This window comes from Panulirus ornatus, chromosome 63, assembly GCF_036320965.1.
Source record: "Panulirus ornatus isolate Po-2019 chromosome 63, ASM3632096v1, whole genome shotgun sequence".
In the NCBI taxonomy this organism is placed as follows: domain Eukaryota; kingdom Metazoa; phylum Arthropoda; class Malacostraca; order Decapoda; family Palinuridae; genus Panulirus; species Panulirus ornatus.
The window spans coordinates 14,920,352-14,933,235 of record NC_092286.1 but is presented as its reverse complement, the minus strand read 5'-3'; the positions used below and the strand labels follow the sequence as shown (position 1 = coordinate 14,933,235).

Below are 12,884 nucleotides of genomic sequence, written 5' to 3'. Positions count from 1 at the left end.
TTTACCCCTGTGAAATCATTTGATATTTTCCAGTAAATCATTATCCTTGTGAAGCGTATCTGTCGACCGTCGCTCGGAGAGTCGTGCACACAGATATTCAAATTGCATCATTAAACCCAGACACAAAGTGTCAAAATTCTTTATGGAGGGAGTGACGTTTATGTGGCATTTATGGGTCTGGTGTAAACGTGTGATTGGATTGACGAAGAGGCTTTGTGAGGGGTGTGACGAATATGTAGTGCGAGAGGAAAGCTAACTCAATGCGTGAAAGAGGCCTTTCTCGAGTGTGAGGCTTGTCTGCGAGTAGGAAGGGAGGATAGTGAGTGGTTCCCGGTGAAGGTGGTGTCTGCGTCGAGGATGTGTGATGTCAACACGGCTGTTTAATCTGTTCACGACCAAGATGGTGAACTGCAAGAACCTTGGAGCGAGGGGCGGGTGCACACTATGATGAGGATAGGATGTATGGGAGGTGAATTAGTTGCTGTTTGCGGATCATGAGGTCATGATTGCTGACTTGAGAGAGAAGCTTCAGAAGCTGGTGACAGAGTCTGGAAGAGCGTGTAAGGAAGAAATTATAAGCAAATGTGAATAAAAGTATTGGAATGAGGTACAGTTGGGGAGCGAGCCAGGATAGCCTGCATGTGGGTTTAGATTGAAGGATATGTAGGATGTTCAGCGCCTTAGGCACCTGGAAGTGAAGGTGGTTGTAGGTGGAATAATGGGAGCTGAAGTAAGAAGTAGAGTGGAGTAGGGACATAAGGTCGTGAATGCGATCACGAACATGTGGAAGTGTAGGTTTTGAGGGTAATTGTGGTCATGGCTGTTAGCGCGGATACGATTCCTAAGCCTTGAATGCACAGGAGACAAAAATTATTTGATGTGCTAGAAATGGAAAGCCTGAGGACGATCGTATGAGAAATAACAGTGCCAAAGAGAAGCTTGGCACTAAGGGGATTCTAAGAGAGAGAGAGAGAGAGAGAGAGAGAGAGAGAGAGAGAAAGAGAGAGAGAGAGAGAGAGAGAGAGAGAGAGAGTAAACCACAGGCTGCTGACACTGTATGGACTTAAAGAGAGGATGAGTGAAGAGGAACTCATCATGAGACAATGAGGATCGACGTGTCAGAAACAGAGGAAACAAGGGGAAGGGGAAAGACCGCAGAGGAGAAAACTTCAACAGATATTGCCCTTTATAGAGGGATCAATGTTAGGTCTCCGAGTCTTTCCTCGTCAGGTTTATGTCTCAGTAACCAGAAAATACACCATAGGAGAAAAAAGTCCGAGACCTGATATTAATCTCTCCAAATGAGCGTTAGACTGCGAGGACATTTGAAAGAAATTTTCAAGACACTAAATCATCTCCACCACGCAACATCCCAGAATTTACTCCCATTAAACAGAGGTTCGGTAGCCAGTAATAATGGTATGAAGATGAAAGGAGATGTACTAGCAATGTGGGCAGAAGAGAATTTGAGTTGTTGAGCACGACTATACACTACCACCAGTTTTAGTAAATGCAAAGACTATCACTACATTCATATGAAAACTAGACAAGTGTTACAGTAACATCTGGTACCTGTCAATTTTCCTGCTTCAAGACGACATATTCTCTTTCTCTTTATCTTTTTTCTTTCAAAGTACAGCCCTTGTGCAGTCGTTTATACGTTTGACTTTTTTCCATTCACACTTTCCTATGGAATTCCAATGACAGTATACTGTACAAACTGATGTTTTTTCTCAACTTTTATTTTTTCTTTCCTATCGGCAGTTGAGCCGGAGGTAGAGGGATTCAGGTAAGGAGGTGCCTTCGCTTGCTTAGCATAAGACTACGGAAAGCCTCCTCAGTGAGAGAAGGACTAGAAATAAGTCACATGGAAGAGATCACCAGTAGACCTAGCAATGTACAGTCCGTATTGTTGATCAGAAAGAAGGTAATGGGATTCAAAAAGTTTGAGAAAATGAAAGTCAAAGAGCGTTTCAAAAGACTCCGGAGAAGGCAGAAGTGTGAGCAATGGGGCGATAGTTGGAGGAGTTAGTGCAGTCTCCTTTTTTAGGAATGGGCTTTTACGACCCTGACATCCCCCACCTCCCACACCTCTCTTTTCACCATAAAAGTCGCCGTTGCTCTCTTAATCCGCTTACCACCTCGCCCCGAGCGCACTTGTTGGCAGATGTAACCAAGGATGAGGAGGGGAACCTGGATAGTCTGACTCTGAATGAAACTAAGCTCAAGGGGAAGGAGGAAGAATGGTTTGGGAATAGACCGCCTCCTTGTCATCTAATACATTCAACAGTCCTTCAGAATACTCATAACATCTCGTACTGATATTGTCACTTATTTGCCACTTCCCTCACCTCTCTCTCTCTCTCTCTCTCTCACTTTCTTCTCTTCATCTGCTCAGCTCCCACGCTTTTCCATTGACTTTCCGATCTCTGTCTCTCCTTACAGCCTTCAAATCCTCCCAGAAGTACACTCCTTTCGCCTTCACTCCTCTCAGCTTCCAGGTGCAAAAGCATTATCCAATCAGCCACCCGTTATTACCTTCTTTCATTCTAACGCACAACAATATTCACCTCGCCTTCCTCACAATCTTTCACAAAGTCCCACAGTTCGTCTTCTGTGTCTCAAGCGTCATCCATCCTTTCTCTCGAGCCCCTATCCCTTTCAACTGTGTTTCATTTGCAGAACATGCAGGTTCCTATCCTAAAAGATATCGCTTATCTCTTCCATTCTTTCTTTTTTCTTTCATCCTGGTTACGTCCACACACACACACACACACACACACACACACACACACACACACACACACACACATACACATTCAGACACACAGAGCTGAGGAGCCTTCGAGGGTATGTCCTTGTCTGGCTGCTTCTGTTCCTGCTTTTGGAAGCGAAGATAAAAGATGGGAGGGTTTCCTGCCCCTCGCCGCTTTCACCATTATTATTATTGTTATTATTATTATTATTATTATTATTATTATTATTATTATTATTATAAATATCATTATTATTGTTATTGTTATTATTATTATTATTATCATCATTATTATTGTTATTATTATTATCATCATTATTATTATTATTATTATTATTATTATTATTATTATTATTATTATCATTATCATTAATATAAATATCATTATTATTGCTATTGTTATTATTATTATTATTATCATTATTATTGTTATAATTATTATCATTATTATAAATATCATTATTGCTATTATCATTATTATTATTATTATTATTGTTATTATTATTATTATTATGATTTATTAATTCATTACTCTTATTATTATCATTATTATTATAAATATCATTATTATCGTTATTATTATTATTATTATTATTATTATTATTATTATTATTTTCATTATAATTCATACTGTTATCATTATATGTCTCTCTTATCTGGATGGATGTTTTCAGCTTGGTATAGTGTGTAACAGGTTTGGACCCATGTGAAGGATGGTTAATGATTACAGTGTCATACCCTTCACTCACATGACCCATCTAATGGGTCATGAAACGTTTGTCACTGGCAAGACATGCACTGTAAAGTGAAACGTTTGTCACTGGCAAGACATGCACTGTAAAGTGAAACGTTTGTCAAGACAAACACTGTAAAGTGAAACGTTTGTCACTGGCAAGACTAACACCGTAAAGTGAAACGTTTGTCAAGACAAACACTGCACAGTGAAACGTTTGTCACTAGCAAGACAAACACTGCACAGTGAAACGTTTGTCACGGAAAAGACAGACGCTGCACAATGAAACGTTTGATATGGGTAAGACGAACACACACACACACACACACACACACACACAGGGCAATGCTTACACCTGGAGGCACCAAGAGCGCCTCTAACGGGAGACAGTATTACTAGGGAGGGATGGCCACCTTAACACATTATAGTACCTGTATGGTTGAGTCCTCCTCGAAGTTCCCCACAGAAGTGGCTTAAAGCTCAATGATCAAGGGGTTTCCTGTGGCAGAGGGATGGTAGAGACGAGTCTGCCTCAGATAATTAACGATCGTTACGTTAGTAAACGAGCGTCGTTACATTGGTGAACGAGCGTCGCCAAATTTGCATACAACTCGACTCGTCAGATAAGAGTATAAACGAAAAATTTAGTGTGTAACAGAGGCAAAGTAGACCAGTTTCTGGAACTCATAGCGAAAAAAGTTAGGAGCTTAACACCGCAATAACAATATAGAAATGAACTGTATATATATGTATATATAGTCAACTGGCAACAGAGCCGACGACAGTTGACCTAACCTGTGTTGTCGTTAGACCAAAAAAAAGAAAAAAAGAAACACAACTTTTGAACTCTGAGCCACAAACACTTAGCTGCGAGCATTCCAGGGATTCTTTGACTACTCACTAGGGACAATCGTCTCTCGACCTGGAATTCAAAAGACACTTCACTGTAAATCGAAGCGGACAAAGAGAGAGAGAGAGAGAGAGAGAGAGAGAGAGAGAGAGAGAGAGAGAGAGCAAGCGGTAAAAAAAAGACCATGTTAGACCAAACTCGTCACCGAACATGGCCGTGGTGGGAAACGTAATCTAGAGTGGTGAGGCAACACACTAGATTTTTTACGACCCTGACGTTGAAGACACTTCGCTACAGGTGTAAGAAAGGACAAAATAAGGAGGGACGAGGGATGAAGCATGCACACACGTACAGGGAGGAGCTCACTGACGGGTTGGCTGCACCAGAGATGAGAGAGAGAGAGAGAGAGAGAGAGAGAGAGAGAGATGCGAGAGAGAGAGAGAGAGTTGAAAGAAGGGGGTTCTTGGTGTTTTTGCGGCTGAGAAGAAGACCAATATTCTCCAATCATAGAAGAGAGAGAGAGAGAGCAGCTAAGGAGAAAGAAAGATTTGAAAAAAAAATTCCTAAGGTATCGAAGAGAAATGGCAGATACGACCGTGACATATGAAGACTTTCCCCTAAGAATAGCATTCAGTTTAGGAGTGGATCAACCAGGAGGTTTGAAAGAAAGATAAGTTACTTGTTAACAATTGAGGAACTTAGCAGTATGTTCGTCAGAGCCGACAGACAAAAGGTAGGAGCGTTGAGAGAGAAGTGAAGAGCGCCAAAGAAGGTAGTTCGATAATTCCAGGTATTCTTGACAGTCGGTCACTCAGTCTGAAGGTACTGATTACGAATGCAGACGAACTGAAAAGGAACTGAAATTCAAAGAAAACAGACCGGATATTGTTGCAGCTGTGGAGATGAAAATTACGTAAGAGATAACATCTCATCTGTCCAAGGAGGGTATATCATAATAAGAGTTGAAGGGAAAAGATTAAACGGGAGGGATATAGAATTGCATATAAGTTTCAGGGTATACTGATATATGACCCATTCAATTAGTAGGTCGTAATGGGAAATGTAACTGGAGGAGGATTTTCTTTCTGGCTTGGATGGAGTGTAATCCTCGAAAGAAGTGTAGTGAGTCCGAAATATTTAAAGGAAAGAGTCAAGATGTTGCAGGAGGCAGCAAAAATGTAAAAACAAAATCAGGGGAAAACTTATATTGTGATGGGAACAGAGAATCTTGAAGATACAAGAGTCTTAGAGGGCGTACAGGGGAAGAAGAATTTTCCCATGTTGCATCTGACTGAACGCCAAAGCACACCAGTGGTACTAGATTTTATCAGTACCCATAGCATAAGAGAGAGAGAGAGATTGAGGATATCACATAGGATGACCTAGTTGATATAAGTCCGTCATGTTCTGAACGAGGACGTACTAAATAGACACCAAATACGGAGCGGATGTATGATGATAAGAATCATTCAGAGCTGAACGGAGCATCATAGTCAAGATACAGACCACTGTTACGAAGACTCTGTAACACTTGACATGCGCTGAAAGAGTTCGAACACTGGCGTCTCTGGCTTCACGAAGTGAGGAAGAGGTTCAGTGGATAACGCCATGGGAGCAGAGGAAGCTTAGGTCATATACTATGCTAAGAGATTTAAGAGAGACATCAGGTCGCTACCAGACGAACACGAGGATCAAGTGATCATAGTCAAGATGGGGTTGAGCGATAGAGAAACTTTTGAAGAATTTTTATTGTGGATGAGAGAGAGAGAGAGAGAGAGAGAGAGAGAGAGAGAGAGAGAGAGAGAGAGAGAGAGAGAGGAAAAACTAAAACATTTCCATAAATCTATCAGAAGTGAACCGTCGCAGCTCGTCAGGCTAAGAGGTTCAGAAGGTAGAAATGCGAGAGATAGCGAGAAATGACGCGAGGACCCAGATAAAAAGTTCAAATGTTTATTCTCAGTTGAGGACGCTGTATTCCCAACACCAGCCAGATGATATGAGATGGAAGAGGAACATGAAAGGAATAGAATTGATAAGAATAACATAATACTGCCACTAAATGTTCGTGACCCACGTAAAGCATGGAAAAAAGATAATCAGAAAGCAAATGATTAATTATTTACAAAGGAAAGACTACCTAAGTACGAGTAAGTTCAAAAGAAGGAAGCCGTACACAAGAATTCTCTTTGACATCTGTGGAAAAAAAATTGACCCCGTTCTAGACAAGAGAGACGGATGGGTGCCAGAAAGCATTTGACACTGCCTACGTAGGAGGCCGTTAAAGAAGATGGATTTCAAGGCAGTCATAAGGGGAGGTAGGGGGCGACTCCTCCAATGGATGGAAAACTATCACAGTGGAAGAGACGTGTGTCAGAGGAACCTTTCCCAACATGAGATAAAGTCATCAGTCTGGTGCCAATGGGATAGGACTCAGAACCGTTGATTTTCATGATCTATGTTATCGCCTTGCCTGCAGGAAAGGACTCCCGTGTACATATGTTTGGAGATGATGATGAGATCATGAGAGGTAAAGGATTACGAGGAGTATATCCACTTGAAAAAGTAACTTTGGACGAGCTCTGAGTCGGAAATGAGAAGTGATATAGATGGGTAGAGAACGAGAAAAGACTCTTGAAATTGATGTGATCGAGGAGGATACAAGCTACAGAAATCCGTGTGTGTGAGAAGGAATTAGGGTGGGCTTGACACTGCCACCTGCACGTCACACCACTGGAGTCGTGAAGGAAATAAATCATCTCTTGGCAAATATCAAGACTGATCTTCCGTACATGTCTAAGGAAATGTTCGGCAAGCTATTCGCATGTATATGAGACCCAGACTCAGATAAACCTCTCAGGTTTGGTCACTGGGCAAAGAACGCATGGAGGAGGTCTAGACAAGACTTGAGTCAAACTTCCAGTCCCTAAACCAGTGTGATGTCTTCTACAATATACGTTTATTTACTAGATACGAATGTATAGCAAACAGACATCGTGACAAGACACAAAGCGAAGTAAGTGTTCGAAAAGGTATATAAAGAGGTTCTCTTATAGCGTTAGAACAGCAGCGGAATGGAATAAGTTAAAGTGATGATATTTAGAATGTTGATGATATACAAAAGTTCACATGGAGAGGGTTCAAGAAATAGGGCCCCACGGGAGTGTGAAACTCATTCCTCGTGATGTAGAAATAGGTAATAACAAATGGGTAAACTCCTGGACAGTAATCTGTTTCAGCCTGTATGAGAGTGAGCTGATATTGATGGAGTGTTCTTTAAGAAAAAAGAAAAATCCGTTTAATTATCAAAAGTTCAGCAATATCCCCTGACTAGTCCACATATAATCAATAAAATCACAAGAGTTGAACAACTGGGATACTCAATATAAAACAAAAAGAGTGTTGTACAGTATCACTTCTTCCTCATCACTGAACACTGGAGGGAAATAAGAAATATGGTGCTCAGCCAATATGACAAAGAACTGCTCTTTCGTCCTGGCTTTTTTGAAGCGTGAGAGCCAACCATATATTGGGCCCTTGTCCCACATCAGACGAAACTTGTCACCATGATTGTCTGAAGTTGACGTCATCTTGGAATGGTGGCCATATGCTCACCTCACACGCATCACTTGTTGTGTTGTGTGTGTGTGTGTGTGTGTGTGTGTGTGTGGAGGATCGAATGCCACGCACCACTGACGGAGTTCGACACCTGGGCGTGACAATATCCAACGTCAGACAAACTGACTGTAAAACCCCAGTGATTCTCCTTCTGAAATACCCTGACCTACACTCGTGCAGAACTTCACGAATTTCAGCCTCGCTATTACATTATCCTGTGTACAGAGAGTGTCGTTAGGGATACAGTGAATGACGGTGAGGTGTGCGTAATACGTCTATTATATACACAACTTGCTGTATCGATGATCATCTTTACAAACACAACGTATCCATGTATTTGTGTTATCTCTACACGTGTCTCGTAGCCGTGGAGAGAGAGAGAGAGAGAGAGAGAGAGAGAGAGAGAGAGAGAGAGAGAGAGAGAGAGAGAGAGTCAGACAGGAACTCGGTGGTGACGTCCAGTGGTTGACCATGGAAAATTCATGACATGGGGAAACTCGTGTCATACAGTTATACCTGAAGAGTAATTCACACAAGTGCACGTTGTCATGTTACCTCGTGTGGGAGGGTATACCACCCAGCAGATGGTGTTCGTAGGGTTAGAACCCTCGTTGGATCTGGCAAGTCTCACAAACTGTGTCGAGTCAGGAATGAGAATAAAGAAAGGGAATCAGATCTTCCCAATTAAGTATATATGTACATATTTATATATATATATATATATATATATATATATATATATATATATATATATATATATATATATATGTGTGTGTGTGTGTGTGTGTGTAAATTGTTACAAGTGGCGAATGATTACAAACCAGGACAAAAGCAAAATACAACTGCTGTTTTTATGCGAGTGGAATATTCCAAAACCCAGGGATAACCCACCATCCTCTCTAGTGCTCCCTCGGTATCTGAAACACACAAAGTCGTATTGGATACCACTGGGAAGTGGAGGGGGTTGGCGGTTTATATGGAAATCCCCCCCTCCCTCAACCTCTCCTCCTCTGCATGGCTAACTTGTAGATTCCACGACCACAAAACAGAATGGGAAGCATTCCACCTCTCCACGTCGATGACTCTCACATTCCCACAGGTCGCATGATGTGGCCACTCGCTCTGACCTTCACTTACTTCGAGGGTGTGTTTTGGTACACTGGGATACGAAGGTCAGGTTTAGAACTCAGTTGGAACCTCGTATAGGTTCATTGACTGTTCTAAGCACTTACTCTTAAGAACATCTCTATCTTTGTTATCATTATTGACCCTTAACACTCACTCTCAAGATATCACTATCTTTATCATCATCTATTCCTTACGCTCACTTTTCATCACGTCAAGATCACTGAGTACAGTTATGTGGTAGGTCATCTCTATGTCAAAATATAAGAATATATCTCCCTTTTTTTTCCCCCCCAAGGATCTCTTCCACTATAAGCAGGCTAAAGGTCTCTTTCCCGGGTAAAGAGATTACGAAAAAAGAAATAGCCCCCCATAACACGTCACCGTTGGGTCTCTCCGGTTATAGATAAGGTTGGGAAAAAAAATAATATATCCCCCAACCCCCTCCCACTCACAGCAGGTTATGCTGTTAGGGGAAGAAAAAAAAAAAGAAAAGCCAATCAGATTATTGCCAATGTTTCCTGCCTCAGATATCAACGAACGTATCCACAGACACACACACACACACATACACACACACACACACACACACACACACACACACACATAAAAAAAAGCTTTTTTTCATTATATATATATTTTTTTTTTTACCTCCCACTCACCCCACACACGTCTGTTCTTCCAAAAGCTGATGAAAACAGAAACTGATTCCCATGAACGTCGCTGTTGTTGTTCGCTCTCTCTCTCTCTCTCTCTCTCTCTCTCTCTCTCTCTCTCTCTCTCTCTCTCTCTCTCTCTCTCTCTCTCTCTCTCGTGCAAAACCGTTAAGGGTAAAAAAAAAAAAAAAAGACCCCAACCCCTTGCGACACCGTCTCGTAAGGAGAACCATGTGATGGCTCCTGTTGTAGATTCACTTGGTACAATTCCCTCTGGTGTAGGACACGGGGCTGAGCAAGTGTTATGTCCACAGGGTGTCTTGGTGCTATTTCCCCTGTATAGAAACGGCTTCCCAGAATAGAGTTTGGATGGCCATATTAATGCTAACTAAAAGCTTAGAATATAGAGTGCGGACGTTCTAGAAGAAAAAATAAATCTCCATCTTCTTCAACACTTTGGGAAGCAAGATGAAGGAACAAAAGAGCTACGGTGCTCTGTTAAAGAACAAAAGAACTACGATGCTCTGTTAAAGAACTACGGCGTTCTGTTAAATAACAAAAGAACCACGGTGCCCTGTTAAAGAACAAAAGGACTACGGTGCTCTGTGAAAGAACAAAAGAACCACGGTGCTCTGTTAAAGAACAATAGAAGCACGGTGCTTTGTTAAAGAACAAAAGAACCACGGTGCTCTGTTAAAGAACAATAGAACTACGGTGATTTGTTAAAGGACAAAAAGAACCACGGTGCTCTGTTAAATAACAAAAGAGCTACGGTTCTCTATTAAAGAACAAAAGGACTATGGTGCTCTCAAAGAACAAAAGAACCACGGTGCTCTAAAAGAACTACGGTGCTCTCTTAAAGAACAAAAGAACTACGGTGCTCTGTTAAAGAACAAAGCTACGGTGCTCTATTAAAGAACAAAACTACGGTGCTCTATTAAAGAACCAAAGAACCACTGTGCTCTTAAAGAACAAAAGAACCACTGTGCTCTTAAAGAACAAAAGAACCACTGTGCTCTTATAGAGACCAAAGAACTACGGTGCTCTGTTAAAGAACAAAAGAACTACGGTGTTGTATTTGCGGTGAGCAAAGACGACGTGGGAAGTAGGCAAACACAAGACTACTACTATACTAGGTTGTGGAGGAGCCGAGGTGGGTGAGGGGGGATGGCAAGATAGGGAGAGCCGTCCCGGTGAGCGGAGCAACGCGAGCATGAACGTACATATGAACGTGTACACCTCGTGTGTCCCCCGCTGACGAAAGCACACACGAAACAACACACACACACACAACACACACACACACACACACACACACACACACACACACACACACACACACAGACAACACACAAACACACACACAAGGATATATATATATATATATATATATATATATATATATATATATATATATATATATGAGTCCACGGGCAAAATGAAACACGATAAGTTCCCAAGTGCACTTTCGTGTAATTATCACATCATTAGGGGAGACACTATATATATATATATATATATATATATATATATATATATATATATATATATATATATATATATATATATATATATACACACACACACGAATGCGGCGGTGTGTGCATGCATGAATACATGAATGCTTACACACGTACACACTGCTCAAGCCCTCAAGCACCAGTGTACAAACACCAGCCAACAAGTAGATGAAAGGTACGCACACACACACACACAGCACGTCGCGAGGTGCACACGCCTCCATGCTCGTGACAGTGGCGAGGGAGGTGGGGATTCCCTCCTGTAGCTGCTGTGGGGGGGGGGGGGGAGGACTGGGCACCCACGCCCTGCCCGCCGACGCCTCCTACAGTAGGCAGGCCATCGTCCTTACAAGCTGATGGAACGATTCTCCTCCACCACTCTACATCTACCCTCGTAATTCAACTAACGAGTAGATATCTACTACAAGGCTCTCTCTCTCTCTCTCTCTCTCTCTCTCTCTCTCTCTCTCTCTCTCTCTCTCTCTCTCTCTCTTCTCTCTCTCTCTCTCTCCCCTCCTCTAACGCAAAAAATACATCGCTTTTCATTTACACAAGAAGCAAAATTTAGTCCAAAAGTATCGTTGAAGTCTTGAGTTATTCGTCAAGTCTTTTGTCGGAATTTGGAAATTGGGTGGGATGTAAATAGACTCCATCGCTTACTTGGATATAATTCATCCAGACATCGCGAAGAGCAACGAAACAGAAACCAATCCTTGTTGTTCGAAAGGTTGTATTTAATGAGGTTCGAAAAAGGATTTTAGCTTTATTTTTGTCTTTTAAAATATCAATTAATCAACCTCATGTTATATATATATATATATATATATATATATATATATATATATATATATATATATATATTATATATATACATATATATGAATGTTTATGTGTATGATATGCGTGTGTATGTTTATGTTTACAGAATTATGTACGAAATGTTTGATGTATGATTGTGTGTGAGTGTGTGTGTGTGTGTGTGTGTGTTTGTGTAAACTAACACTTTATTATCAATCAAAATAAGTTAACACTTACCAGTTTTATAACGTAAGGCACATAATACCCTTAAGTCAAACTTTTTGTTTTAGTTACTTCCAAAAGAAAATATGAATTAAACTTCCCATCCTTCACTTGGATAGGAAAAAAGATTATATGTATAATTATCCGAAAAGTTATAATTCCCGGTAATTAGTTTCCAACTTAAAAGGCTTTTTTTTTTTTCTGAGTCGGGCTCGAGAGGAGGAGCAACACACACACACTTTTGTTGGGTCTGGTGGCAGCGAGAGGAGTTAGAGAGGCGCGCGTGGGAGAAGACGGTGCGACCACGTCAGCCTCCCAGCACACACTGACACGTGCGAGCTGGCTAGGCTGCTAGCTGCCTGCCTGCCTCCCTCCCTCCTCCTGCTGCTGCCACCAGGCTCCTCCTCCTCCTCCTCCTCCTCCCACTCCTCCCTCACCCACATTCACCCTACCATCAGTGCCCCCCCTCCAGTTAACGACCACCCCCTCCCCATCATCCCCAGAGAGAGAGAGAGAGAGAGAGAGAGAGAGAGAGAGAGAGAGAGAGAGAGAGAGAGAGAGAGAGAGCTTACATACCTACTACCACCACCTGCACCCACCCACCTAAACC

General features: G+C 41.7%; 1 protein-coding gene across 4 annotated transcripts in view; it reads right to left on the bottom strand.

The window, feature by feature from the left end:
- The window catches only part of LOC139745838 (uncharacterized), a 239,931-nt gene extending 227,351 nt beyond the window's left edge, over positions 1–12,580 (bottom strand). For all 4 annotated transcript variants that reach the window (XM_071656434.1, XM_071656436.1, XM_071656437.1 and 1 more), the window contains exon 1: positions 12,290–12,580. The gene's annotated coding sequence lies outside the window, so the exon portion shown is untranslated. The remainder of the gene's footprint in view (positions 1–12,289) is intronic.
- Between the last annotated feature and the right edge of the window lie 304 nt (positions 12,581–12,884).